This window comes from Mirounga leonina, unplaced genomic scaffold (assembly GCF_011800145.1).
Source record: "Mirounga leonina isolate KUSES-001 unplaced genomic scaffold, KU_Mleo_1.0 Mir_91, whole genome shotgun sequence".
In the NCBI taxonomy this organism is placed as follows: domain Eukaryota; kingdom Metazoa; phylum Chordata; class Mammalia; order Carnivora; family Phocidae; genus Mirounga; species Mirounga leonina.
The window spans coordinates 9,435,587-9,462,760 of NW_023270839.1; the positions used below are offsets into that span (position 1 = coordinate 9,435,587).

Genomic DNA, 27,174 nt, shown 5'->3' on the forward strand with positions numbered 1-27,174 from the left:
TGACCTAGGAGTGCTGCCCAGAAAGTTAAAAACTCCCTACTTTCGGGCGCCTGGGTGGCTCAGTTGGTTAAGCGACTGCCTTCGGCTCAGGTCATGATCCTGGAGTCCCTGGATCGATCCCGCATCGGGCTCCCTGATCGGCGGGGAGTCTGCTTCTCCCTCTGACCCTCCCCCCTCTCATGTACTCTCTCTCTCAGATAAAAATAAATAAAATCTTAAAGAAAAAACAAAAAAACTCCCTACTTTCACAGAGCCTAAAAATCTGAAGCCAATCCCAGACACTGGCCAAGGAGAAGAATTCATATAACAGTTTATAATATTTTTGGAAAGAACCACTGCCATATTTTGGCAATAAAGCACATTAAACTATCTATTTTCAAAATTATTTATTTGTGGGAAATTACTTGGGACTCAGTTCAATAAAAGTTTATCGAGTACCATGTTCTGAGAAATAAGTTGGTAAGGAGAGATACACATGCATGGTCCCTGCTGCCAAGGAACTCACAGACTATATAGATATAGATGTTATAATATATAATAAAATTATATTAATTCTATTAATATATAATATATAGTTATGTTAATATATAAAATAAAATAAAGATTATATATGTATATATATATGACTGTAGGTCAAAATATAATAAGACCATTGTAAAATTTAAAAGTGGGTCTGACAAAATGACATTTTTACTAATAGAGCATAAGAGCAAATATTAGGTAATTGAATGTGATTAGGAATGGAAATATCGCAATAAAAATTGTACTAGGAAGCAATCTGCAATTTTCTTTTTCTTTCCTTTTTTTTTTGCAATTTTATTTTTTCAATCTTATTTTACAAGTTCCTGTTCCATAAGGAGTTGTTTACTCTTCATCTGAATGTCAGCAGCACTTCACACAACTGATCTCGGACTCTTATTTAAAATAGTTTTGTTCTTTGGTTCCCTGGGACTGCATTTGCCTGGTTTTCTCGCCACATTTCCAGCTACTTTGTTCTGTTTTGCAGGTGTATCCTCTTCAATAAAGCTCTTAAATATTAGCTAATTGTAAAGTTATTCCTAGAATTCACAAATTAAGAGGAAGCTGAAAATAAGAATGCATTTCAAACACCTAGAACAGAGCCTGGTCCATAGGATGTGCCCAGCAAATATTTGTTGAATGAATTAAAGACTCATGAGCAGATGATAATCACTGCCCTGAGAGAGATGCTAAACTCAAGTAACCTGCAGTTTGAGTGTTAGTACTCATTCCCACATTAGGCTTATTCCAGTGACTATTCGAAGCTGAACCTCTCACATACAGCTAGAACACTTAGAGGGTTATTATCAGTGAAACATCAGATGAGAAAAAAATTTCCCTTGCAGCAATCAACACATTTGTCTGCTTCTAGGAAAAAGTCATCTTTGAGAATTCTTAACTGAAGCTCTGCCTTCATACACAAAATTTGTGTCATCTGGGGTTATCAGAGGGGAGTGGGCTGGGGGGTGGGTGAAATAGGTGATGGGGATTAAGGAGGGCACTTGTGATGAGCACTGGGTGATGTATGGAATTGTTGAATCACTGTATTGTTCATCTGAAACTAATATAACACTATAGGTTAACTGTATTAGAATTAAAATAAAAACTTAATAAAAAATAAGTATTATGAAAAAACTTTACAAATATTTGTCTCATCTGGGAAACTGCAAGCTAATACATTAATATAAGCATTATTCTCAGTTAATAACACCCATGGGCAGAATGAATACAACATCTTCCCTACACTTTCTGCTTTAAATGCTGGTAAAGGCTATCAACAGCCCCTGAGGAATCAAATCAGCTGTCAGAGCAAGTGACTGCCATGAGGCTTTCTTTTCCAGTTCCTCCACTCACTGGATTCCATTCTCAACTTTTTACACACTGGTGATCACCAGAGCCTGTCCTTAAATTCTTTCTCTGTGAATGCTCTTTCCTGTGCGTTCTTCTCCAAACCAACGTTAACCACCACCTTGTGGGTTTTTTTTTTTAATTGTAGTTGACACACAATGTTCCATTAGTTTCAGGTGTACAACATAGTGATTCAATAAGTCTATGCTGTTCTCACCACAAGTGTAGCTCCCATCTGCCACCATGCATACAATTACTGTGGTTTTAATTCTTAAAATTCCTTTCTTTAGTTTGAATCTTTCTCCTGAACCCCAGGACTTTATATCCAGCTTCCTACTGTGCATTTCCCAGTAGCAAACACATCCCCGCATCAAAGCCCAGGCTAGATATATCACATTTCTGGCAGGACCGCTAATGGAGAGGCAGGGCATCCTGGCAGATTCTACCCTCTCTTTTCCCTCCTTCCAATCACCAATCACCAAACCCTTGATTCTTGCCTGGCCACATAACCTTTCCAAGATAGGAACCTCGGAAAGGACAAATATGATCGTGTCAGTCAGAAACCCAGTCAAAGATTCCCCTTGTACAAGCAGTTTCGGAAGATAAGCAAACTTGAAGGCCTATCATTTGAGCAGTGCACAGGTTTGGGCTACTTCTACAAACCGGAAGCAACCACACTGTAAGGTTTCAGGTAGACACTTCACACTTAGCTGGAAAGCCGGCTGGTTTTCCAGCTAAGCAATCAAAGAGCACTAGGGGTCTGGTGGATTCTTGCTAAAAATGGCAAGACGACTTGATATCACTACGTTGTACTGAGTCTTGGAAAATACTCAACTGGGCTCTCTTTGCATGGAATGGATGTCTGCGCCTTTGGAGCTCAAGGGTCTCCAGGCTGCAACTTTGCATTATTCGGAAGACTGCCGGGGCACTTGGGACTGTGGGCTACATGGTGTCGGGAACCAAGAGCGCAGTGGCGCTCCTCACCGGGCGGGGCTCCCAGGCGGGGGCTAGATTCCGCACCGCGAAGCGATCTCTGCTGTGGGCCCCGGCCTCAGGAAGAGGATTCTGGCCCGGCATTGTGATCCTAACACACCTCCAGGTACCACTCTGTTCCGTGTGAAATGCCCTAGCGAGAAGTGCCCTAGCTTTCCCCCCCGCGAAGTGCCTGGGTAAGAATCGCCGGAGCAAGCTATTCTGACAAAAGAGCCTGTCAAAGCCAAACTGGGGCACCCCGATCTCATGAAGCCCTTGGCTCGCGGTAGCATCTTCGTTGTCCTTGTACTGGTCCACAGAAGGTCCAACTTGCCTGGAAGCTGATCTCGAAACAGGTCCAGGCTGGGACGGGCCTCAACCTAGGTGGATTTAGGCTTGGATGGTGTTGGCTTTATTTGGCTCTAAAGGGGAGGCGGAGGGAAAAACAAAAAAACAAAAATAAAAGACACTGGGCTCGTCCGGGATTTGAACCCGGGACCTCTCGCACCCAAAGCGAGAATCATACCACTAGACCAACGAGCCGGCCCTGAAGGTGGGTTTTTCTCTTTTGAGATGTTCATTCATCCTATTAGCTGCATCATACTGTTTTTGACGCTGCTCATAAGCCCAGAGGTTTCCTCCAGACCTCAAGAACATCAGTGTGCGCATTCGGAAGAACCTGAGCCACACCGTTCCAGAGGTAGGAATGTTCATGAAGAAGCTCAGGCTGAGCTGCGAGTCTGTTCGTGGACCCTCCCCAGGCGGGGTCTGGCTGCTTACAGGGTTAGGAACAGAACCACCGCAGGCGTCTGGGGGCGTAAGGATATAGGAACAATAAGAACCACCGACGTCACTAAGAGGCAAAGGTTACCTCCAGGATGAGCGGAAGAACTTGACGCGATGGGCCCCATGAAGGTCAAACCCTAGAACCACTGCCTTAGTCCGCTCGGCTGTCTCTCTCTCAACCCTTGCATGTATGCTTTGGCTGTTTCCTTTCAGCCTTACATAATAAACTTTGTGCTTTAGGTCTAGATTTAAGGTACCCTTTATGGGCGGGCAGAAGGTGACCTCGGGGAAGAGCTGCCCGCTTCCCATACCCTCTTTCAAAGAAGGCTGGACCTGCCGCTTCTCTATCACCCAGAAGGTGGCGGGTGGAAAGGGAAGGGAGGATGTTGTCCTTACTCTGCAGGGCTTTCTGCTTGGGGAACGAGGTTCTTGGGCTCTGGCTTGTCTGCCTTGGTCACATTGTCTACCCTGTGCCTCACACGTTCCTGGCACAGGGCGTAAACTCGGTAAACAGTTATTGACTCTCCTGAACCAGGCACCAGACTCCTGGGCGGGCTACCAGAGGAGAGAAAAGGAGAAGAGGAGCGCTCCCTTTCTTATCTTCCTACGAGTGGCCACTTTCTATCAGTTCTGGACTTCAGGCTGGGCATTTACAACCAGAGAAGAAGCTGCCTCTTGGACTCCAAGTTGTTAGCAGAGAGCGTTAAAGGACCGAGGAAAGGGTTCGCTCTCTTTTAGCCAGCGTCTGCTTCAGGAAACCTGGAGGGATCTCAGGCCCGGTGCCTCTGTGGCCGAGTCTGATTCCAGGGAAAGGCTTGGGGAGCGGGGAGGGAGATCTGGATGCCTTCGTGTCCTCACTGCCCCTGCGACCAGATTCTGAGGGCCGGAGGGGTACGAACTGTGCTTAGAGAAAGCCACCTCCCTTTAAAAAACAAAACAGAAAACAACCCCAAACGTTATCTATAAGAGCTGGAGCAGTTCGTTTTACAAATCCGAGCAGACTGGAGACAGTGAGGCTGCTGCCAGGTCTTCCATTCCTTCTCTTCTGTAAGGCACCCTCACCCTACCCCACTTGACCCCAGGCCTCCCTCCCCTCGAGGCCCTGCTGTGGCCCGAGCTCAGGGACTTGTCAGGATTGAGGCTGAGGAGCACGTACCAGTGCTCTTGGAGAAGACTTTCATCTTAGTTTAGGCCTAGTCAAGAACATGTTTCTTCCTCACTTGCTTGTTTGAAGGTACTTCCTTCAAAACAAATTCCTTTCAAGTTTGAATTGTTTGAATCGTCTGTTAAACTTCAAATGTAAAAGCCAGTTGGCTGCCGTTTTTTTAAAACAAGGGATTCAACCGTAAAAACAGGCCTTGGGTCGGCTCCATAGCTCAGGGGTTAGAGCACTGGTCTTGTAAACCAGGGGTCGCGAGTTCAAATCTCGCTGGAGCCTTAAGTGGGTTGCTTGTTTTCCCACAACGTCATTCTCCGTTTTTGTCCACTTATTGAAACGGACTTGGAGAAAAAAGGTAGTGTGTAATCTTTCTGGGAAAATCGGATCCTGGAGATACAGGACAGAAGATCAGGGAATCTGGGCTCCTGTGACCCCGAGGAAAAAGTGAGGTGTCTGTACCTTTCAGTAAGCGGGAGAGGAGCCAGATTACTCAAGTCTCTGCTAGAAGACACAGTGGGTTGGCAGGAGTCCACACCTCCGTATTTGCGGAACAGGGCAACGTAGGCCCATTGATAGCCATGACCCCGGCGGCGTGGAGCCCTGCGCACCTCCCAAGTGCAGCCAGCCGGGCGCCGGGTTTCTCCTGCGCCTCTGGAGCGACCGGTTCTCGGGTTAATGGGGCAGCGCGGTGCAGACGCTAGGCAGATGCGCCCCCATCGGGCTTCTGCTCTGCTTCCACGCTCACTTTCTCGGACTCAGAGACCGCGTCCGAGGCCCCAGGCTACTCCCTGGGATTCGATTTGTTATAGGTAAGACTCTCCGGGGACTTGGGCTTCAATCTTAGTCTGAACCTCAAATACAAAGAGGCCAGACGTCTCACTAGCTGTTCCTACATCCACAAAAATCTACACTAAGGGAGCGGTGTCGCACCCGTCGATAGCTCAGCTGGTAGAGCGGAGGGCTGTAGAGGGAAGCAGCTGCTGTCGCCCTTAGGTCGCTGGTTCGACTCCGGAGCGAAGGACGTGCGTCGCATTTTGACGATGGCTCCTACTCAACTTCCGGAGAGTTTTATCCTCCCAACCGGATCACCTGAAACATTTACTATAATTCTATTTTCAGGCAACAAGAGAGCACTTTCCATCGGCCAAGAAACTTAACTTCACTTATTCGTCTTTGTGATCATGCAGTAGATGTGCTTCGGTTTACTCGGTTTACTGGGAAATGTGAACCAATGGCGTTCGTATTAGATTTGCATGTTACCTCCTAATCTTTGGGACCAGTTTACGTTGATTAAATATTGGGGTGACATCCCTCAACCTCACCAGATACTTACACTTTTTCATAACTGCGAATAATGTATACTAGAGAAATCAGAGGTTAAGGAGAAGCACATTAGAAAGTCTGCCCTTGGAAAGGATAAATACACAATAGAAAATAAGCAATGCAAAAGCCTAAATATGCATATGGAGCTGTTCCTCCATTAATAAGAAAGAAATACTAATTTAAACGAGAGGATATTGGATATTGTTTCATCACCAAATTAGAAAATGTTGGTTAATATTTAACACTGACCAGGGTGTAGTGAAAATGACATTCTTGTAGAATGTCACTAGTTTCTGGAGGGCACTGAGCATTATAAATCAGGAACCTTAAAAAAGACAGTGTTTGGTCAAGTATTCTATTCTATTTCTATAAGTTTATCATTTATACATGAGAAAAGGAGATATGGCAAAATATAGTTATTTGTGGGTGATTTGTATTCTTCATAGTTTGGGGTTTTTTTTCCAAAACATATCACATGTATACATCACATTAATTAAGAAAAACAGTGTTTTAACCTTACAAAATGAAGTTTAAACATATTCTTTGCCACTGTGGAAGACATTTTGGCAGTTTCTTACAAAACTAAACACACTCTTATCATGCAATCCAGGAATCACGTTCCTAGGTAACTACCTCAATGAGTTGAAAAGTATATCCACACAAAAACCACAATAAACTGTAGTACATTGATACAAATGGAATATTTATTCAGCACTAGGAAGAAATGAGACATCAAGCCATGAAATGATATGGAGAAACTTTAAATGCATATTACTAAGTGCAAGAAGCCAATCTGAAACAGCTACATACTCTATGATTCCAAATATATGACATTCTGGAAATGCAAAATTATGGAGACAGTAAAAAGATCAGTGGTTGCCAATGGTTAAAGGGAGGGAGGGATGCATCGGCAGAGCACAATTTTTAGGGCAGTGAAACTATTCTGTATGATACTAGAGTGTAATGGTGGATATATGTCATTATACAGTTGTCAAAACCCATTGAGTGCCTAATACAAAGAGTATATCCTAATGTAAACTATGGACTTGAATTGATAATGATATATAATTGTTGGTTCATTCACTGTAACAAATGTATCTCACTAGTGCAGGAGGTTGATGGGAAGGAGGCTGTGTGATGGGTAGGGAGGAGAGAAGGTATGTAGGAACTCTGTATTTTCTTACCCAATTTTGCTGTAAACCTAAAACTGTTAGTCTTGGTCAGTTCAGCGGCTATAACAAAAATATCATTGTAGCTTATGCCAAAAATGTATCGCTCACAGTTCTGGAGACTGGGAAATCCAAGATCCAGGTGCCGACAGATTTGGCGTCTGACAAAGCCCCACTTATTGGCTTGTAGACAGCTGCCTTGTCACTGTATCCTCACAATGGCTAAGAGAGAAATCTCTCCATTTCTGAGAAAAATATGGTCTCTTTTGTGAAAACCTTGGGTACCCAAGATTTTCTTGGTAAGAGGTGGGTGAAAAGGAAGGGAACATCAAAGAGGAGTCATGAAAGTGAAATGAGGGGGCCTGGGAGAACACGGAAGAGGATTTTGAATGAGGAGGGGGAAAGTCATAAAAAGTGGTTCTGGAAAATAGACCTTGGTTCTTGCAGAGTCCTAGTTCCCTCCTCCATTTATTTCACTCATTCCTCTTGACACTCCTGGGAAATTCTCTACTTTCTCCAGGGGAGCTGCCTGCTCAAATCCAGGAGTAGGACTGTAACAGGGGCTGTAAATGGCTGAAAAGTGCAGTGGAACAGCCCTTCTAGGAGGACACCACTAAGCAGTCCCTGAGTGTATCCTCTCCTCTTTCACACGCTGAATCAGGCTCTGCACAGGTATTGTGGTCGAGTGGTTTCGAGACCTGGACAATCTCCAAGGTAAGTAGATTCACTTGGAAGGGACTGGGGAGTGGCTAAGCCAACACCATTCACAGCACACACTCCCTGGGCCCCATGCAAGGAGTCAGCCAAGAATCAGCTTGGACGTGTTTTGGAATCACAAACCTGCAAAGTCAAATTCAAAATAGCTGTTTACCTACCCAACACCACCCCATGAAGCAATGATGCTGGAGTGAGAGCTTGAAGCCTGGGAAGTATTGGCTTTCTCATTCATTCATCATATTCAATTACAAAAGTAATGTAATTGAAATTAAAACCAAAATCGGGTCTGTGCAGGTTATTTCTCAGAGTATAGAGCTGCAGCTCCTAAATGAGTGTCAGCGGCGGGATGATGGGGAGTGGGGGGGTGGGGGGTGGGTAGGCAATTTCTGGGAAGTCTTCCTGACCAGATGATGCCTAAGCCACGTCATAAGAATGAATCTGTGTGAGTGTGGATTTTAGAAGAGGAAGACCAAAAACGTTCCCAACTGAGGAAACCCAAAAGCAGTGCAAAAGCCTAGACAAGAGGAAGGTCCAGTGCAAATACCAAGCCTGGGAGGGAATATCAGAAGAGCGGGAGGATCTCAAGCAGTAAACCAAGGGGGTTTGACGTGCAAATAGAGAAATCAGTGTCCGCTAGAAACTTTCCAAGGGGGAAGAGGAATTTCAAATAGTTACTGGTACGTAGTCTTCTTCAAACTCCCTTCTAACAAAGAACAGTATTTGGGATTTGCAGCTAGATTAAAATGCAGTAATGGCAGTGGTGGGATTCGAACCCACGCCTCCGAAGAGACTGGAGCCTAAATCCAGCGCCTTAGACCGCTCGGCCACACTACCATTTGCCACGGAGGTTTTTTTTCTATCTCTAAGTTATTTACCCATCCCAGCGTGGGGGCTCAAAATTCGAATTTTTTTCTTCATGGTTAGTAGGGTTCCCCGCAGCGTTTTCATTCATCCCTAGGGATCTGAGCAAACACAGGAAAGGAGGAATCATCGTATTCTCACACGCCTGGGAAGTGAGCCACAAGGTAGTCAACGATTATCAGTGAGAATGTCTTTGGAAGATTTCTACCTTTTCTTTAACCTAGGCAATAAGACACAGAAAAAAAAAAAAAATCCCGCCAGCGACTTATTACAGGTAATTAGAGAAGACTGAATAAGGAGCTCCTCGCTGTGGAGTCCTTAGTCCGCGGCTGAGTCTCTGCGCGAATGAGGTCGGAGTTCAGATCCAGCAGGAGGCGCCCTTTCGCTCACAGATCTGGCCAGCCTGCCACCGCGTTCCAGGGGAACTCCTTGGTCCCCTCGTCCTGCAGGTTCAGTCAGAATGGAGAGACTGGGTCTAGTTGCGGCCTTCTTGGTCAGTAACCATCGCACTGCTGTAGTTCCCGAACCATTTCCCTTAGACAGGGACAAAAGTTGACCCCCCCCCCCCAAGGGATGTTGCATTCCAGGAGCGTCCCCAGCCCAGAAAGGGATGGGTTCCGGGCTTCCCTTGGGTCCAGACGCCACTAGCTCCGTGCGGTTTCTTTTGGAAGGAGCAGAGGGAAAGCTAGGAAAAAGTTTCATGAGTGATACCTGCGGTCTCCTGACCCAAAGTGGGATCTCGTACCTGTCCGTGAACTCTACTCGGCTCAAAGCCCTGGATTCTCTCTTATCTATATTCTTCTTTTGCTGTTTCTGGTTGGCCATTTCTGGGTCTCTGGAACCAGAAATTCTCTCAGGAGTCTAGTTTCCAAACTCTTTAAGTTTCCAAACCCTTGAGGCCCCTCCTCCCCCTCTCCCATCTCCTGCCTCTCCTTGCCTGAGGGCTCTCTGAGGTCTTTCCCCAAGTCCTGGTGGCCTGAGGGTCGGGAGCCTGGGGGTGCGCGGAGAGAGAAAAAGTTGTTCTTCATTGGCTCTTCACGGGGCGAAGGTCCTGCTAGCTCCCGTCCTCGCTGCCACGGGAGGGGGCGACGAACAGAAAAGAAGTTCTAGAAAAGCTGCTTGGAAATAGGGCGCAGAGCGCATCTGGTGGCTGTAGACCGACGCGCGGAAGTGGGGCCAGGAGAAGGCTGGCGCCCAGCGAAGGAAAGGGCCTGGACCGACCCGGGTCGGAGGCGGGGTCTTCTTGGGCAACGCATCAGCACCCCATCCCCGCCAGGCTCGCCGCCTGCTGGGCCATACCCCCTGCACCTTGCCACCTCCACCCCTACCGCACCTGACCCCTCCTTGCAGACAACATATTAAGTGCTGCCTTTTTGCCTTCTGCTTTCCTCTCTCTAGTTCTAGTTCATGGGCACTCTGAGCAACCTGGGCAGACATGGGTGTCCACCCTTAGGCTCCAACCAAGTTCTTCTTCTTTCCAGAAGCTTCCAGAGTCAGGAGCCAGGCGCAGGCTTGGAGGCTGCCAGCAAGGAAGGCGAGTGGGCACCATCCAGTCTATTGGAATGGTCACAGGTGTGGCTTCTGCGCCCTACACCCTGGAGGCGGAGGGATTCAAATAACTGTAGCCAGCCCTTTTGGCTGAAGGGTACGACTTCTAAGAAATTTCACTTTCTGTTTCAGAATCCGCAGAAAAAAAGCAAGTGTGAGCTAACTGCCTTCAGCAGTATACAAAAGTCTCTGTCACTTTGGAAACACTGATGTGGGAAGACTGGCGTTAATCTCAAGTTGGAGAGAACCTAGAAGTTATGTGTAACCACCTCAGTAAGATAAGGAAGCATCAGTCCGAAAGGGAGAAAAAAACCTGGGGCTTTTTATTACTTGAAAGAAGTGGGGAGGAAATGGGAAGGGAGAGAACAAATATTTAAAATATCGGTGGAGGGGGCCTGGCTGGCTTAGTGGGTGCAGCATGCTACCCTTGATTTCAGGGTGGTGAGTTCAAGCCCCAGGCTGGGCATGAAGCCTACTTAAACGAATAATTTAAAAAATTTTTAATTAAAGTATCAGTTGAACTATTATGCCTCCTGCTCAGCCAGATGAGAAACTCAGAGTCTATGGATAGGTCTTGGGAAGGTCTTACTGACACTTTTGATGAGCTCTCCAGTTGTGATTGCATACGTGTGTCTGTGTATGTTAGGGCACATACACATTTGAATAAACCACAGTAACTATGTTTTAACCTAAAACAACAACAGAGATTCTCAGAAGATGGAAGTGAGCTTCTTGATAGGGCCATAAAAAGAACCAGTCAACTGGAAAGAACCTGGTCATTACAGCAGAGCTCCCTTTGATCCTGGGATGCTGCATGTTCAGCATCCAAACCGGCAAGTCTGAAAGCATTTTCTAATCAGGAGAGAAAGTACTGCACTCTCCTTACCTGGCTGAAGTTCCTTTACTACCCCGTGTGCATGGCTTCCCCGATTCAATCACTGCATAGTGCTTGAGGACTCATGCTTACCTTGAACTCACTGGATCCTTCAGTGGAGGGAGGAGCCTTGGTCTATTCCCCTCAAGAAATGGATCCTATGTTGGACTATACACTTCAAATAAGAAATGCTCAGAGACTCACAAGCCAGGTGTCTCAGCTTTCCCAGTGGGGTACCAACTTTGCCACCCACTTTATTGTCCTGTATCTGAAGCAAGTAGATAAGCACCCTTTTGGAAAGATGCCTGATACAGATAAATGCGATGTTTGGCACATGGTTATCCCTTCCCTCTTCAGCATAGAATGTTAGTATTCTAGGCTCTAGCATTCTGCAATACTGCTGGAGAGTTTAACCTTGAATTTTCTGCCATCCTTACCTTGCTGGTAGTCCAGATGATGAAAATTTATATACAAGCAGGAAATTCAAGACCCTGATACTCATAGTGTGGTCCAGGCACCAGCAGCATCAACATCTCCTGGTAACTTATTAGAAATGCAGGATCTCAGGCCTCTTGAATTGGAGTCTTAACTAGCTCCTCAAAGGTTAGAAAATTTTGAGAAGTACTTTATGTTCCAATCTGTGTATCAAATGCTGTATGCTCAATTTTAGGGCATTTGAAAGTTCCCACCAGAATCCTTCTGGATCAGTAGAAGACTTGCATTACACTGCAATGTAAAGTTCTTTCCCTAGCTCCAATAGAGAGCCATCCAGGTATTGGCCTGTGGCCCCCTTTTGCATGTGCTGTAAATATCTTGCTAAAATTAAATACTAGGGGTGCCTGGGTGGCTCAGTCGTTAAATGTCTGCCTTCCGCTCAGATCATGATCCCAGCGTCCTGGGATCAAGCCCCGCATGGGGCTCCCTGCTCAGCGAGAGTCCTGCTTCTCCCTCCACTCCCCGCTGCTTGTGTTCCCTCTCTGATTCTCCCTCTCCCACTCCCCCTGCTTGTGTTCCCTCTCTTGCTGTCTCTCTCTCTGTCAAATAAATAAATAAAAATATTTAAATAAGATAAATTAAATTAAATACTAGCAAATAATATGTTCCTTTCAATGAATGTAGCAGATAGTCCTTTCAGCATTTATTGAGACCTTACTTAAATATTTAGTTCCTTTATGGTCTCACATGTTAATTAAATCATTCATCACAGTAATGCAAAGTACTGTGATATGTTTATACTTGCAAGTTTTCTAAAGTAAATGTTCAAAGGAAAAGGAGAGGAGGGTAATCACTTCCCTCATTTTCAACAGGAAGAATCAAGCCTCTTATTTTTAATTTGTATTTTTCCCTTACAATGTTCATCAGCTCAGGAAACCAGCCTATTATCTTTAAGTCAGACCTATAGGAACTCAGACCACCATCTCTAGTAACAATCCAGGAAGCCAAGCAATAATCCTGTAATAATCAGTCCCAAGTGGCCAAGATTTGATTAGTAACTGACAGCTTTCCTAATACTTTCCTTGCTCCAAACTTAGGACCAACCAGGGAAAGCCAAATATGCTCCCCTAACCGATCACAGAGGACACCTTGCTTCTAGATAGACTGTCTACAGCTTCCCCATGCCAACAGCCTCCAATCAAGGCATACCTGAAGCCTTCCTTTTTTTCCACTATAAAGCTTTCTCACTTTTCCGTCTGCCTTTGAGTCTCTGCCAAAACTCAAGTGATGACAGCTGACTTCCTTGGGATAGCAAGCTCTGAACAAATAGCCTTTGCTTATTGTCATTTAGTTGGTCTTCATTTATTTCCACTCTAGAGTTTAAATTTTGCAAAATAAAAAGTTGAGGGAAAATGGAAGAAATACAGACAAATAAAGAAAAAAGTAATTAAAAACAATCCTAAGATCACTAGTAGGGGTCAAGTTAGAAGTCAAGAACTTCTAACTGGCCAGAGCACTCTGAAACATGCCTTTTTGATGTTGTTCTCTGGAACGGGCTAGTGGAATGTACTCTTGGAACCCCCTGAGTCAGGCCAACCCTAGTGAGCTGAGGGCAGCTGCATGGCTGGAAGAATGAGAAAGATTGATGTAAGGTCCTGAGACAAACTTCAGGGGTAGGAAATAGACCGTATGTAGATAGGGTGTATTGGGCAAAAGTTTATTTATCCTGTGAGAAGTTTATTTATCTCTGTGAAGGAGAGACAAAAAAAAACCGCATCATGCCCATGGGTGTTGCCCTGGCTTCTCCTCCTGGAATGCTCCTTTGAGCATTTTAAATTCCTTTTAGATGTGTGACTAGCAGTCTACGGTTATATGGAAGAAATCAGTCCATACGGGGAATAGAAGTGAGCTTGCTGAGTTGTGGCAGGATGAGGGTGGGGAAACAGAGTATAGGAAAAGGTAAGAGGAGCCAAGAATGCAACAGGAGAATAAGAGAGGAGGAGAAACAGCGAGCAGGGAGGGGAAGAGAAAGCTGTTGGGGAGACAGTTTTGACGGGTTAGCAATTTTTCCTAAGGCCAGTGTCTCTGAATAAAAGGACAATAATAAAGATGGTAATAACAGTGATGAGAGTAATGAGCCCTCATTTCCAAAACAAGGATCCTTCCTCTCTGCAAGGTTAAATAACTGACCCAGGTGTTTTCTAACCACTACACTACATACTCAATGTCTACACACACCAACACAACACTCCACCTATGAGTCAACATTTGTTTTGGTTTGATTTTCCTGCCCCAGAGAAAAAGTCAAGCACCCTGCCAGTTCCTTAAGAATTATGACACCTGTTTTTAGGTCCAAAGGGATGACCATGCTGATTACCTTGGAGGTTTCCACCAGTAAAATGCTTTGTGTGGGCAAATGGGTTACAGCAACCGATTCTGGATTCTCCAGAGCAGAGAAGTCAGTTCAAAGCCTTTTTTTTGGTAAGATTTTATTTATTTGTCGGGGGCGGGGAAGGGGGGAGCAAAGCCTTGCAGTTCTCTTGCAGATGAGGATATTGTCGGGTAGAGAAAGACTGAGGTTTGAGCACCATGGGAGCATTGGGAGGAACAGCCCTTGTCAAGCCACAGAAGAGCCTATCACCGTCCTGGCCCTGAACAGTTGGATATGTTCATCTTATCTTAGGACAACATTGTGAGGTCTCTCCATGACTCATCCCTGAACCAAGAATATCTGCCACAAATGCCTGATTTTACCTATCTAGAGATTTCTCTTCCTCAAAAATTTGTAAGTTCGGTAGCAGCATGTTTTATACTGACAGTGAAAATTAAAGGACACAATGGTTGCCAGGTGAACTGCACGCGGTATCTCTCCCTATCGGATGGGGGCCCCCACGTGTGGCGCGATGATGATCTGGTGGAAGTCAATGGTGCCTGAGATGAAAGAACTCACTTGAAGCAGAACAAAGGAGATAGAAGTTTACCGAATACACCTTAAGACAGCCGCAGGTAGGAGAGCAAAGGACAGACAGCAAGGAGGGAGTGGTGGGCGGCTGTATTTAAAGGGGGGAAGGTGAAGAGGTATGGGGAATGTATGGAATTTTCCCTTTTTTGGTAACTGTGCCTGGTTGTAAGTAGCCCATTGGTTAGTGAGGGCTTATGGATATTCTGATATGGGTCACCTAATGGGCTTGTCTGTATTCAGCCAGGGGTTATCAGGGGCCCTTTCACCTTGATCAAGTTTCCATTGCTCAAGCCTGCTGCCCGAAAGCAACCTCTATGCTGTGGAGACCCAGGGCCCTGGGGCCTCAACCCAGCCAGAACCAAAGAAGCTGTGGAAGGTTCTTGGTCTTGTCATGAGAAATCATTCAAGGACAGACATACAACACAGCAGATGAGCGAGCAGCACAAGTGGGAAAGTTTATTCAGGCAAAAAACCCACTCTTTTTTTTTTTTTTAATTTATTCATTTTTTCTTTTTTTATTCTTATGTTAATCCCCATACATTACATCATTAGTTTTAGATGAAGTGTTCCATGATCCATTGTTTGTGCACAACACCCAGTGCTCCATGCAGAATGTGCCCTCCTCAATACCCACCACCAGGCCAACCCATCCTCCCACCCCCCTCCCCTCTAGAACCCTCAGTTTGTTTTTCAGAGTCCGTCTCTCATGGTTCATCTACCCCTCCGATTTCCCCCGCTTCATTCTTCCCCTCCTGCTACCTTCTTCTTCTTCTTCTTCTTCTTCTTTTTTTTCTTAACATATATTGCATTATTTGTTTCAGAGGTACAGATCTGAGATTCAACAGTCTTGCACAATTCACAGCGCTTACCAGAGCACATACCCTCCCCAGTGTCTATCACCCAAAAAACCCACTCTTGAGACACGAGTGCAGGCGAGCTCAAGAGTGAGATCAAGAGAGAGCACTGCATCCCCGGGGTTTGGGTTTCTATGTTTTACCTGCAGTTGTTAACTAGGGGGAGGAATATTCATTAGTTGGGGTGAGGAGCAGGGTTTCCCACTTGTTCTTGCTAACTGGGTCAGGGGTTTCCTGTCTTGGCCTCCACCCTCTTGGTCCCCTGTGGCTTGGTGCCCCTGCTTATGGAGTGCCCCCTGCCGGGACAGGCCTCTGACTCTGATAGCTGGCTGTGACTTCGTCTTTGTCGACTTCCCAACTATTCTGTTAGAACCTAACTGCCTACTCTAACACAAAGAATCACAGGCTTACAGATTTCTTATAAACTTTATGATCGTGGACAAATGAAAACATTAAAAAATAGTGGGTACAAGAGCCGGTGGGCAGAGAGTCTAAATCTTACTAAACAGAATTGGTTCACTCCTTGGGGTTGCATGAATGAGCACTTTTTCCCCCAATGTTCTCATCTATGATTGTATTTGCAGTAAGAAAAAAGTACAAGATCTTTCTCAATTAATTTTTAGTTCCTGTTTACTAGCTTATATAAACAAGGTTTTCAAAAAGTGAAAATCCTTTTTAAAAAACTATATTATTTTCATACCAAAGATGTGCATAAATCTGTATATGTCTTTAAGGAAGGATTAAACTCTTTCTCCCCAATACCCTTTTTCCCTACTTGATCCTACCCCTCAACCTTTGTGAGGGAGGCATTAATTCCAAAATACAAAGTTCAGGTTTGGGCTCTGGATTCAGAAAGGACAAAACCGTGGTAAATCTCTTTTCACCTTCCCCAGATTTTACCACAATAGCAAGTGAACGGAGTGCATAATCTGTCCATCAGACACCCTCTCTCTGTACCTCTTATTTCTCAGGTGGGTCTCCTGTGTGCCCAAATGTCTGGAATTCCTGTATCTGCAACCTTTCTGGGCACCAGAGGCACGGGAGGCAAGAGACGACAAGAGAGCCTGGTAGTGGCTGTTCTCGAAACGGAGTCTTTTAGAAGCGTTGACAGAACATGAAGAAAATCTAATTTGTGGGAGAATATCTTGGATTTTTGCTCGGGCCAAACAAAGTTCTATTTAATGCTTCGGGATGCTGGCTTTACTATAGGCTTGTATAAGATGAGAGGTAGAGAGGCACTGGGGACGAGGAGGCTCCATAGCTCAGGGGTTAGAGCACTGGTCTTGTAAACCAGGGGTCGCGAGTTCAAATCTCGCTGGGGCCTGTGGTCCTTTTTTCTCCGAATCTCGTTCCAGACGCCTGAGGAGATAAGCCGGCAGGACTATCAGAGGGAGGGTTCCAAGGCCGCAGAAGCTCCCAGGCCTTTCGCAGCGCCTGCGGAGACGTTCAGGCAGTGCCTGATCTACTTCCCCTGCTGCTCTCGGGTTCTGGGTCCACCATAGAAGCTAATAAAGGACTTCTGTAGCGTGAGGCTTAGGCTTTCTGGGTAAACAAGCACGCATTCCTTCCGACAGAAGGCACTCGAATACAGTTTTTCTGGAAACGCCTAGCGACGGGAACGAGCCTTGAGGCAGAGTTAAAAGCCGCCTATAGGGTGGCTCGTTGGTCTAGGGGTATGATTCTCGCTTAGGGTGCGAGAGGTCCCGGGTTCAAATCCCGGACGAGCCCTGCTTTTGCCTCGATTCTGCTTTAGAAAGTTGCAACGGAAGGCTCCCTGACCGATGTGAAATAGCAAAGTAGACACAGCCGCGAGCTGGCCTTGGATTTCTGCCTGAGCAAGTGTTTCCTCACTCTTCCTGGGCCGACCGGCGGGCGGGCGGATCATTCTACCGCCTCGGAGTGCCTCCGTCGCGAAATGGGAACGGTAACGCTTTGCCGTCCCCTGCCTGACTCCAGGGATCTCGGTCAGTCACGTAAAATAGTGTGTGGGGAATTTCTTGGAAACTTTATATCCTACCAAATATACGGAGCTCTTTTCTTTCCTGCGAAGGAACTGGGGCTGATGCATGCTGACACCGTCACCGTTCTACAAATGTATGATGCGTTAGCCTTTAAAAAGAATTTTTAGGTGTGGTCACATAGCAGTGTCTTTCTTTTTTTCTTTTCCTTCCTCCCTCCCTCCCTCCCTTTCTCTTCCCTTCCTCCCTCCCTCCCTCCTTCTTACTCATTCTGTTCTGGCTACACTGGCCTTCTGACTGTTTCTCAAATACATGGCCCTTGTTTCCTGTTCTGGACCTTTCACTTGCTGTTTCCTCTTCTTGGAATATAATTTCCTCAGATATTTGTTTAACGTCCTCTTTAATTCCTCCTGTGCTCAAATGTCACGTCTTTAGAGACAACTTCCTTGATCATCCTTTCCAGAATAACCCCCAATTGTCACTATTCCCTACATTATTTTCTTCACAGCACTTACGTTTGTTTCTTTTTTTTTTCTTTTTTTCCCCCTATTAGGATTTAAGCTCCAGAAGGCCAAAGATTTTATTATGCTTGCATCTGTACCCTAAGCACTTAGCACTGTGTATGGTATGTAGTGGGTGATCAATGTGTGAATGAATGAATGAATGAATGAATGAATAAATGTTGCCATATTCCTGGACATACCTGCTGGCCTCCAGAAACCACAATTAAACATTTATCTCTGGCTTCTGTAGATTCATATTAAAATCTTCCCAAAGGATAGGAACAATGGCTATGGGCTTAAATTAAAAATGGAAAGCCTAACTTGATCATCTCTCCACTTGGGCCCAGGTATCCAATTCAGGCTTCTTTTCAAAAACTACCAAATTGCTTATCTGCAGACATGAGAATTACAAATGTCTGTATTGATAAATAACAAGACTTTCATATAGACTTCTTTGCTCCCTGAGGCTTTCTGGAGACAAAGTTTGATCTTTTCTCATCTAATCTGTAGTGGAGTTTCAACACAGATGGGAGAAAAGAAAGGGTAGATCCTGTAGTCTTTAATGTGGCAAAATATGTATTTAAGTAACGGAAACACTTAACATTTTTTGACCACCAGACTCTGCGCTAAGCACCTTATGTGTATGAACTAATTTTCATGAACTTTCCGTGAGGTACGCAGTATAATCATCTCCATTTTACATGTCAGGAAGGTGAGGCACAGAGAACATAAGCCACCTGCCTAAGGCCACACAGCTAGTAATGTGAGAACTGCAGCTCTAGTTTTCTAAGTGCAGAGCTGGCCCCTCAGCCTCCTCCCCACATCACTGCATTGCCTTCCTTAGAGGGCATTTCTCTTCCGCTTGATGATGTCTTACAATGTTTCAAGACTGTTTTGCGATGGTATGGCTTACTCCTCCAGTTTGGTCAGTGGGCTTCCCTTGTGAGCTGGCAATATGTTTTATTCATCTTTTTTGTACTCCTCAACGGTTGAACAGTGTCAATAACAAAACAGATCAAACCTTGCTCTTTGGTTGAGTGAAGAAAGACAAAGCAAAGGTTATAGGTTGATGATATTAAAGGACTAGCACTTTACCTCTGGGAAACCATGGGTTCAAAGGCATCATTATAATCTTGCGATGGTATTATGGTCTTTAGTAAGAACTCTGATATTTGAAAGGCTAAAAAATATGAGAAGTTGCGAAACAGTGCATACCCAGAGTCCCACCAACTATAGAAAGCGGTTGGGCGCGAAAGGAAGGCGGAGATTCACTGCCCTAACGTGGCTACACCAAGGCAGTCCTCGCTGTCTGTCACAAACGGTTTCAAAAAACGGATGGCAGCGGTGGGATTCGAACCCACGCCCCCGAAGAGACTGGAGCCTTAATCCAGCGCCTTAGACCGCTCGGCCACGCTACCTGCCGAGCATCCAGGCCGAAGCACATTCTCTACTCGTCGCCTCTTCCCGGCTCCCCGCCCTCCACCCCATGGTTCATCTATTTGCAGGTTGCCCGGGTTCTTGCTTCTTTTTTTGCATTCCTTCCTGGTTGGTTCGGCTTTTTTCTTTCACGCCGCAGTATTTGAGATTGGTGGAAAGAGCCGTACCGCGCGGCCCGGCCCGAGACAGGACAACCTCCGCGAGGTCTAGGTGTTCGGAGCGCCTGCCCGGGGCCGGGCACAGGCGGGTCCCCCGGGAGAGTCGGGGCCCTCTCGGGTCTCGCGGGGCCCCCCCACGGAGGGCGTCACGCGGTGGGGGCTGTCGCTCCGCCGCCGATGCCGAGTCCGGGGCCGGCCGGAGACGCCCGGAAGGCGCCTTCCGTGGAGCCCAAGGCCGGGCCGGAGACGCCCGAGGCTGGCCGAGCCCAGGAGCCGTCAGCAGGCTGCCTCCCCGCCGGCCGCGGGCAGCCCTCCCGGCGAGGCGCGTCCTCCCCTCCGCACGCCCCCGGGGCCGCCCCGCAGCCCGTGACCGTCCCTGAGGCGATGGCCTCCCACCCCTGCCGCAGCATCTCTGGCTCCCTCCCGAGCGAAAACGTGCGGGAATTATTCTCGTTGATGCGGGGGTGTTTGCCGAAGCAGATCTGTAGTCTAGGGGCACCGCCTTCCGGAATTGGGGCGAGGGAGCCTGCAGGGATTGGTTCATCCGCAAGGCGTCACCCCATGCCCACAGTTGCAAAAAGGAGCCTTTCCAGCCACCTGCGGACGTGGCTAAAATTTTCTTTACTAAACTTTGGAAACGGGAAGACGGTTATGTGTGGCTCGTTGGTCTAGGGGTATGATTCTCGCTTAGGGTGCGAGAGGTCCCGGGTTCAAATCCCGGACGAGCCCTGCTTTTCTCCTCTTGTCACGACCATCAGACTTCAGGGAGCCCCATGTGTAATGTTACTGAATGGACACCAGTGTATGCTCGACTAGTTCAGATTTATATACTTAATCTTTAGACAAGTGCTCTTGGTGTTACAAAATCAGGATAAATACCAGATGTTATTACGTATAATTTATATAGCATTTCTTTTACAAAATCACTATTTCTAAAATCGACCGTCATTTCTCTTCTGCAGTTTTTGTTGTTATCCAAAAATCGTTCATTCAGGACTGGGCGAGGGGTGTTTTATATCAGTAATTTTGCATAACCCTCAGTTTTCCTCCACTGCAATCATGGGGGCCCTTCTTTGGGTGCTAGGACCTCGGAGGGTCAGCAAATGTGGCAAGCTGTCTTGTCACATAAAGCCTGGGCTCCCTCCCTCCTATTTGGAGGAACTGCAAAATAATCTTGGAATCATCCATTAGCCCTCTCTCACAACCCACATTCAAGCCTTTACCATACGATGTTGGCTGTACAGTTAGAATCTTTCCAGAATCCAAACACTTATCACCTGCGCCACCCCCGCCGTAGCCTAAGCTGCCACCATCTCTCATCTGTGCTGTTGCAATCGTCCCCCCACCCCCCCCACCCCCCCGCTTTCAGGTCTCTGGCTGGCCCTTGTGCCCCTTCAGGCCATTCTCAACAGAACAGACAGAACAATCTTGTTGAAACCGAGGTCAGAGCTGGTCATTTCTCTGCTTTTAAAACCCTCTGTGCATCTTCATTTAATTCAGCATAAAATCAAGGCTCCTTGTCATGGCTTAAAAAATCTCTACGTGATTTTGCTGCTTCTTGGACTCCCCTCACCTCACTGACCTCATCTCCTACAGCTTACTCCTTCCAGGTGGCAGCATTCCAACGACATTAGCCCCTAGTGCGCCTCAGAAATTCCCACCTCAGGGCCTTTGCACATGCCCTTCTCTCTGTCTTGAGTCTTATCTCCCTCCTGCCTGCACGGCTCAGTTCCTTCATTGCTTTTAAGAACCCCAACACAGATGTTATTACCTACCAGAGAGGACTTCTCTGACCACCCACATGAGATAGCACCCACCTCTTTGCTGTCTGTCTGCCTTTCCCTAAGTTCCCTCTTTGCACATATCACCACCTGACTTTGGCTGCTGCTGTTGTTGCTTTTCTTAATTCTCCCTTTCCCACCGCCAGAATGGCAGCTCCATGAGAATAGGGTTTTTTACTGCTGACGTCTCAGAGGCTGAAACAGTTCTTAGCACCTGATACTTGATAAATATTTGGTGAATGCATTGTATGAATTGTTTTAAATCACAAAGTTATACAGGTTGGTAAGGAATGCCTGATCCTGTAGCACCGGGGGAGGTAGGAGCAGGGAGGTACTGGGGGCTTGAATGGAGAGAGGGCTCCTGCAGTGGGGGGAATGTGCCATTTTTGGGAAAGGCTGAGGGCGGGGGCATGCCTGGAATATATTCTGTGGCAGCTCTCCTTTTGGGCCACAGTATGCCCTATCAATGTTTTAAAGAAGCCTTGAAAGGCTCTTCCAGCTGGACATACAGGAAGGCATAAAATAGGCTCCGGGAAGCTGTGAAATGGGTACCAGTGCCATTGATTTCCTGTTGCAAACCTGCTCCAGGCAGAGCGGCTTAAATACAGGGCTGCTTTAGGCTTTGATCACTTTCAGCCAATTCTGAACCAGATGGTATTTGGGGGTTACACTCTAAGGTGTCAAATCAGATACTTGATTTGATAAGATGAAGAACAAAAGTCCACAACAGGGACATGAGAGAGGAAGAGGCAAACTAAGGTTAGGGAAGGAGTTGTACAACCAACGGGACTTCATCAACCTCATTTGACCATCGTTTGTGATGAGGGATCACTGTGAATATGAGTCCTAAGGAAATATTGCTGGCATGCTAGGAGGATTTATGGAGCAGAGGGTGAGAACTTCTGCTGGTCACAAAACATGCGTGGAAGCTGGAATCTGCCCCCTATAACAGGTACTGTCATGGGTCTTCCTTTTAGGGGTCTTAAAGGAGAGACAGTAGATTAAAGCTAATTTCTGGGGACCCCCACTACTCTTGCTGATTCTTCTGTGTGCATGATATGAAGGTGGAACTTATAGGGAAGAGAGCTGTGTTATCATCCAGGGAGATGGTGCTCATGCAGTTAAGCTGAACTATTTATTTTTTTTTAAGTAGGCTCCACACTGGGTGCGGCCAAAGTGGGGCTTGAATTCACAACCCTGAGATCAGGACCTCAGCTGAGATCAAGAGTTGGAGACCTAACCAACTGAGCCACCCGGGTGCCTCTAAGCTGAATTATTTATTAAGGTGGATGGCATCTCTTGGATCTGGAGGGAAATCAGAAAATTGAGCCAGCACTGCTAGTAAAACTCTGGAGTTGGTCTTTAACAGCTGAAGTGAGTTGTTCAGAGAGAGAATCTTAGATTTGAGGCTTGAATAGTAGTAATTAGAGGTGAACCAACGTTTTTCCTTCCTTTCATTGATCTTTCTGACCTTATGTCTGTGTGGTGCTAGAGGGTCCTACCCAAAGTATCAGAAAAGGTGACTGAGTTTTACATATAGCTTTTGACACTAGCATTAAAAGAGCAAAATCTTTTAGGTCATTCACTTTTGCCTTCTTCGACTCAGTCAATATTTACTAAACATTTATTGAACGAACATTGTCAAACATCTATTGTATTCCAGGTACTGTGCTTGGAGCAGAGATTACTGCGGGGACCCAGACAGATGTGGTTTCTACCCTCATGAAACAACCAGATAATTTTAGAAACCGGGAAATATAATTAATTTATTGTGCTAGTGATAAGGGCCACAACGAAAAAATACAGAGTAGTATGCAAGCAAAACAGAGCCTGTTCACTTACTCTGGGGTTTCTGGGAAGGCTTGTCTGAGGAAAGGAGGGACCCACAGGATTTAACCAGGCAGAATGGGGACGGGGAGTGGAGTCAGGAACATTCCATAATGAGAGAACTAGATGTTAAGAACCTTGAGTTGGGGGGTGCCTGGGTGGCTCTGTCGTTAAGCTTCGGCCTTCGACTCAGGTCATGATCCCACGGTCCTGGGATCGAGCCCCATATCAGGCTCCCTGCTCCACGGGAAGCCTGCTTCTCCCTCTCCCACTCCCCCTGCTTGTGTTCCCTCTCTCACTGTGTCTCTCTCTGTCAAATAAATAAATAAATAATCTTTAAAAAAAAAATTAAGGGGCGCCTGGGTGGCTCAGATGGTTAAGCGTCTGCCTTTGGTTCAGGTCATGATCCCGGGGTCCTGGGATGGAGCCCCGCATGGGGCTCCCTGCTCAGCGGGTGGCCTGCTTCTCCCCCCTCCCTCTGCTTCTTCCCCTGCTCATATTCTCTCTCTCTCTGTATCTCTGTGTCTCGAATGAATAAATTTTAAAAAATTTAAAAATTTAAAAAATTTTAAAAAAAGAACCTTGAGTTGGAAGGAAGCTTGGTGAGTTTAGGGAACTGAAAGGAGGAGTGTATGGAGGGATAAAGAGAGACAGACAGAGAGACACAGAGAGAGTGGTTTGAGGTGAGGCTCTCTATACAAGGTCTGGTAGGCAGAGGTCAGGACGGTGGTCATTATTTTAAGACTACGAAAAGCCATTGACACATTTTTGGTGGGGATGGGGGTGCACACCACAGGTCCAGAAACAGATTTGTGTTTTAAAAAGATTACTGTGGTATAATAAGGTTGACAAAAAGCCATGGGGGAGCGCCGTTTCAGCTTCTAATAAGCACAGAGTCCTCCTGCATCAGGAAATGTTATGGCTGGATGGCTTTTACCAGCTCTAAAATTATCAGTTGTTTTCACCGCGTGTATTCCAGTTCCCAGCCACTATTAAAGGAGGTCGGTGAGAGCCATGGAATTAAGCTCAGGGCCACAGAGTTAGTTAGTGGCAGAGCCAGTGTCAGGACAGGAACCTAGCTTTCGGGCTCCCAGGCCCTGTTCACGACTTGGGGCTTTTCACTGGGAGGCTGAGATTGAGAAGGGAGCTGGTTTATTTGTTTGTGTTTTTAAATGAATCTGATTCTTTAGGGCCTCAATGATTATGTGGGGTCAGGGGACAATCATTCCTCTTCTTTCAGGGAATCTTATCTGATTTTCAGGGGAGCTGGAACTGGCCGGGAGAGGAGAGCAGAGCCTGGGAGTGTATGAAAGATCTGACTGTCCTTGGAGGTGCTCTGGGGAAGGCTGGGTTAATGGTCCTTCCTCAATGAGTGTTCAAAGGAAGCTGCTGGGGGGCTCGGCCTGGGGACACACATGAGAAGCCAGATATGCTAAGATCAAAGCATTCTCAGAAGTGGAAATCTGAATGGACAGGGGGCCTACCAAGTAGCTGTTAGAAAGACAGGCTTAGTGAATTGTGCAAGACTGTTGAATCTCAGATCTGTACCTCTGAAACAAATAATGCAATATATGTTAAGAAAAAAAAAAAGAGGAAGAAGAAGGTAGCGGGAGGGGAAGAATGAAGTGGGGGAAATCGGAGGGGTAGACGAACCATGAAAGACGATGGACTCTGAAAAACAAACAGGGTTCTAGAGGGGAGGGGGGTGGGAGGATGGGTTGGCCTGGTGGTGGGTATTGAGGAGGGCACATTCTGCATGGAGCACTGGGTGTTATGCACAAACAATGAATCATGGAACACTTCATCTAAAACTAATGATGTAATGTATGGGGATTAACATAAGAATAAAAAAAAAAAAGAAAGACAGGCTTAGATGGAACACTATATCAAAAACTGATGATGTAATGTATGGTGACTAACATAACATAATAAAATAAAATAAATAAATAAAATTAAAAAAAGAAAAAGAAAAGAAAGAAAGACAGGCTTAGGCAACCTCCCCTTCAACCTGACCTCTCCTGGGCCATGGCCTGGTGGCAGTCATTTCAGAGATACACATAAAGTTACAAAACACAACAAAAAGGGCTTCCTTTGACCCCAAGGGAGAACAGGATCTCCCCTGTTCACAACTTGGGGCTTTTCACTGTGAGGCTCAGATTGAGAGCCTCTGATCTGATTCTGAACACGGCCTGCCCAACTCAGGAGCAGCTTGTTCTTGGACACACACCAGCTCTAGTCTGATGCTGTCACCTGGACAAAACCAGTGGGAGGGCAGTTGGCAGGTGGCCCAGGGGCTTAGAAAGGTATCTCCTGAATCCTGCAGGTAACAGCTTGTCTAGGGACCTGCTCTGCAGTTGCCAAAGGTAGCCAACAAACCCCTCAAGAAGAGGGGTGCTTCATGCTTCTTGCCCCCCCCCTTTTGGGTAATAGTAAGTGTTCTTGATTTGGGCAGGTGTGTGTCCCTTTGAGCAAAATGTCAATTTCCTAAGCCATTTCACAGGGTTACTCCATGTCCACCACATTCCTGAATCAGAGCTCCACCTCCCCACTTCTGGGCCTGGTGGCCAGGAGCCAGCCCCCCTCGTTTCCCCACTGCTCACCCTGACTCCAGGCTGAGAGGTGGAGACCACATCTCTACTCCCTCTGTGTGTGGGGGGAAATAGAAGTCATAGCCAGAAAACTGTCATCTGAAGAGAATAGCCATCAGGGTCATTTAAATTTAGCTCAGAAACTCAGTTTGTGACAGCAGGAAGGGAACCTTACGGAGTCAAATTCTTCCTTTATTCTTTTCTCCTACCTCCACTTGAGAAATGAAGGAACTCAGACTCAGAGGTGACACGACTTTCCCAAGATCACACAGCTAGTCCGTGGCAGAGGAAGAAGAGGATTCCAAGTCTTTTCCCTTGTTCGTCTGTTGACCAACACCAGACAGAACGGCAAGCTGCGGAATAAATGTGTGTTTATTTGGGTCTTAGGGATGGCCATCTGGAAGGCACCGAGTGGACCAAAAGCGTGCTCTGCCGAGACAAGGGAGGTTAGGGTATTTAAAGAGAAAAGAGAGAATTTACAGGAGTTGTTTTTCATGAAATGTGATTGGAGCTAGCTGCAATAATGCTGAGCTATTAGAATGTGACTCGAGAATCACAGGCAATGGTTGCAAAAGAGTGTTTGTGGCCTTGTGGCCAAGGCGTGTGGCTGTTTTTCAGGATGTTGTTTGCACGGGGCCTGAGGTTCGGGTTCCACTTGCGTGAAGACGCACTTCAGGCTTCCTTCCCCAACAGCTCCGGGCTCCATTTTCCAGCCCCTTCACCTGTCTGACTCCATCTTAAGAGTTTTCTTTCACACACCCACTCTGCAAACACTTTTTGATCACCTGTGAAGTACCGGGCAGTGTGCTAGAGGGAACAGGTTCATTGTTCTGAATCTCCAGAAGCCCACAGCATGTGGGAAAGAAGGCCAAATAAACCTTTTGCAGCCCCACACAGCAATCACTAAGCCTAAATTACGTACAGGAAGCATGCAGAAGGGTTTCTCAAGGAGACTCAAGGAGGAGATGGAGGTGGGTTAATTTAAAGAAAGATTCCTGGAGGAGTTGGTAAGGCCCCATGCCCTTTGCACTGCACTTAGAGATATTTCCTGATACAGGGGCTTACTTTGGCTGCCTGAGAGTTTGTGGGAGCCAGCATAGACTTCCTCACAGGTGAGGCCCACTTTCAAGATTAGAAAGAAACCTATCGGGGTGCCTGGGTGGCTCAGTTGGTTAAGCATTGGTTAACTCACTCATTCACTGACTCTTGGTTTCAGCTCAGGTCATGATCTCAGGGTCATGAGATTGAGCTCCTTGTCCAGCTCCAGGATTGGTGTGAAGTCTGCTTGAGATTCTCTCCCTCTTCCTCTGCCCCTCCCCACCCCCCTAATAAATACATAAAAGAAAGACGAAAGAAAGAAAGAAAGAAAGAAAGAAAGAAAGAAAGAAAGAAAGAA

General features: G+C 46.3%; 7 non-coding genes across 7 annotated transcripts; 4 read left to right on the forward strand and 3 right to left on the reverse strand.

The window, feature by feature from the left end:
- Positions 1-3,309: 3,309 nt before the first annotated feature.
- Positions 3,310-3,381, reverse strand: TRNAP-UGG. The gene has a single exon. It is a non-coding gene; the product is annotated as a tRNA-Pro (tRNA).
- A 1,608-nt stretch (positions 3,382-4,989) lies between these two features.
- TRNAT-UGU lies at positions 4,990-5,062 on the forward strand. The gene has a single exon. It is a non-coding gene; the product is annotated as a tRNA-Thr (tRNA).
- Positions 5,063-8,744: 3,682 nt separating this feature from the next.
- Positions 8,745-8,826, reverse strand: TRNAL-UAG. The gene has a single exon. It is a non-coding gene; the product is annotated as a tRNA-Leu (tRNA).
- A 7,951-nt stretch (positions 8,827-16,777) lies between these two features.
- TRNAT-UGU lies at positions 16,778-16,850 on the forward strand. The gene has a single exon. It is a non-coding gene; the product is annotated as a tRNA-Thr (tRNA).
- Positions 16,851-17,182: 332 nt separating this feature from the next.
- On the forward strand, positions 17,183-17,254 carry TRNAP-AGG. The gene has a single exon. It is a non-coding gene; the product is annotated as a tRNA-Pro (tRNA).
- Positions 17,255-19,323: 2,069 nt separating this feature from the next.
- TRNAL-AAG lies at positions 19,324-19,405 on the reverse strand. Its single transcript has one exon. It is a non-coding gene; the product is annotated as a tRNA-Leu (tRNA).
- Positions 19,406-20,239: 834 nt separating this feature from the next.
- TRNAP-AGG lies at positions 20,240-20,311 on the forward strand. The gene has a single exon. It is a non-coding gene; the product is annotated as a tRNA-Pro (tRNA).
- Positions 20,312-27,174: the final 6,863 nt, after the last annotated feature.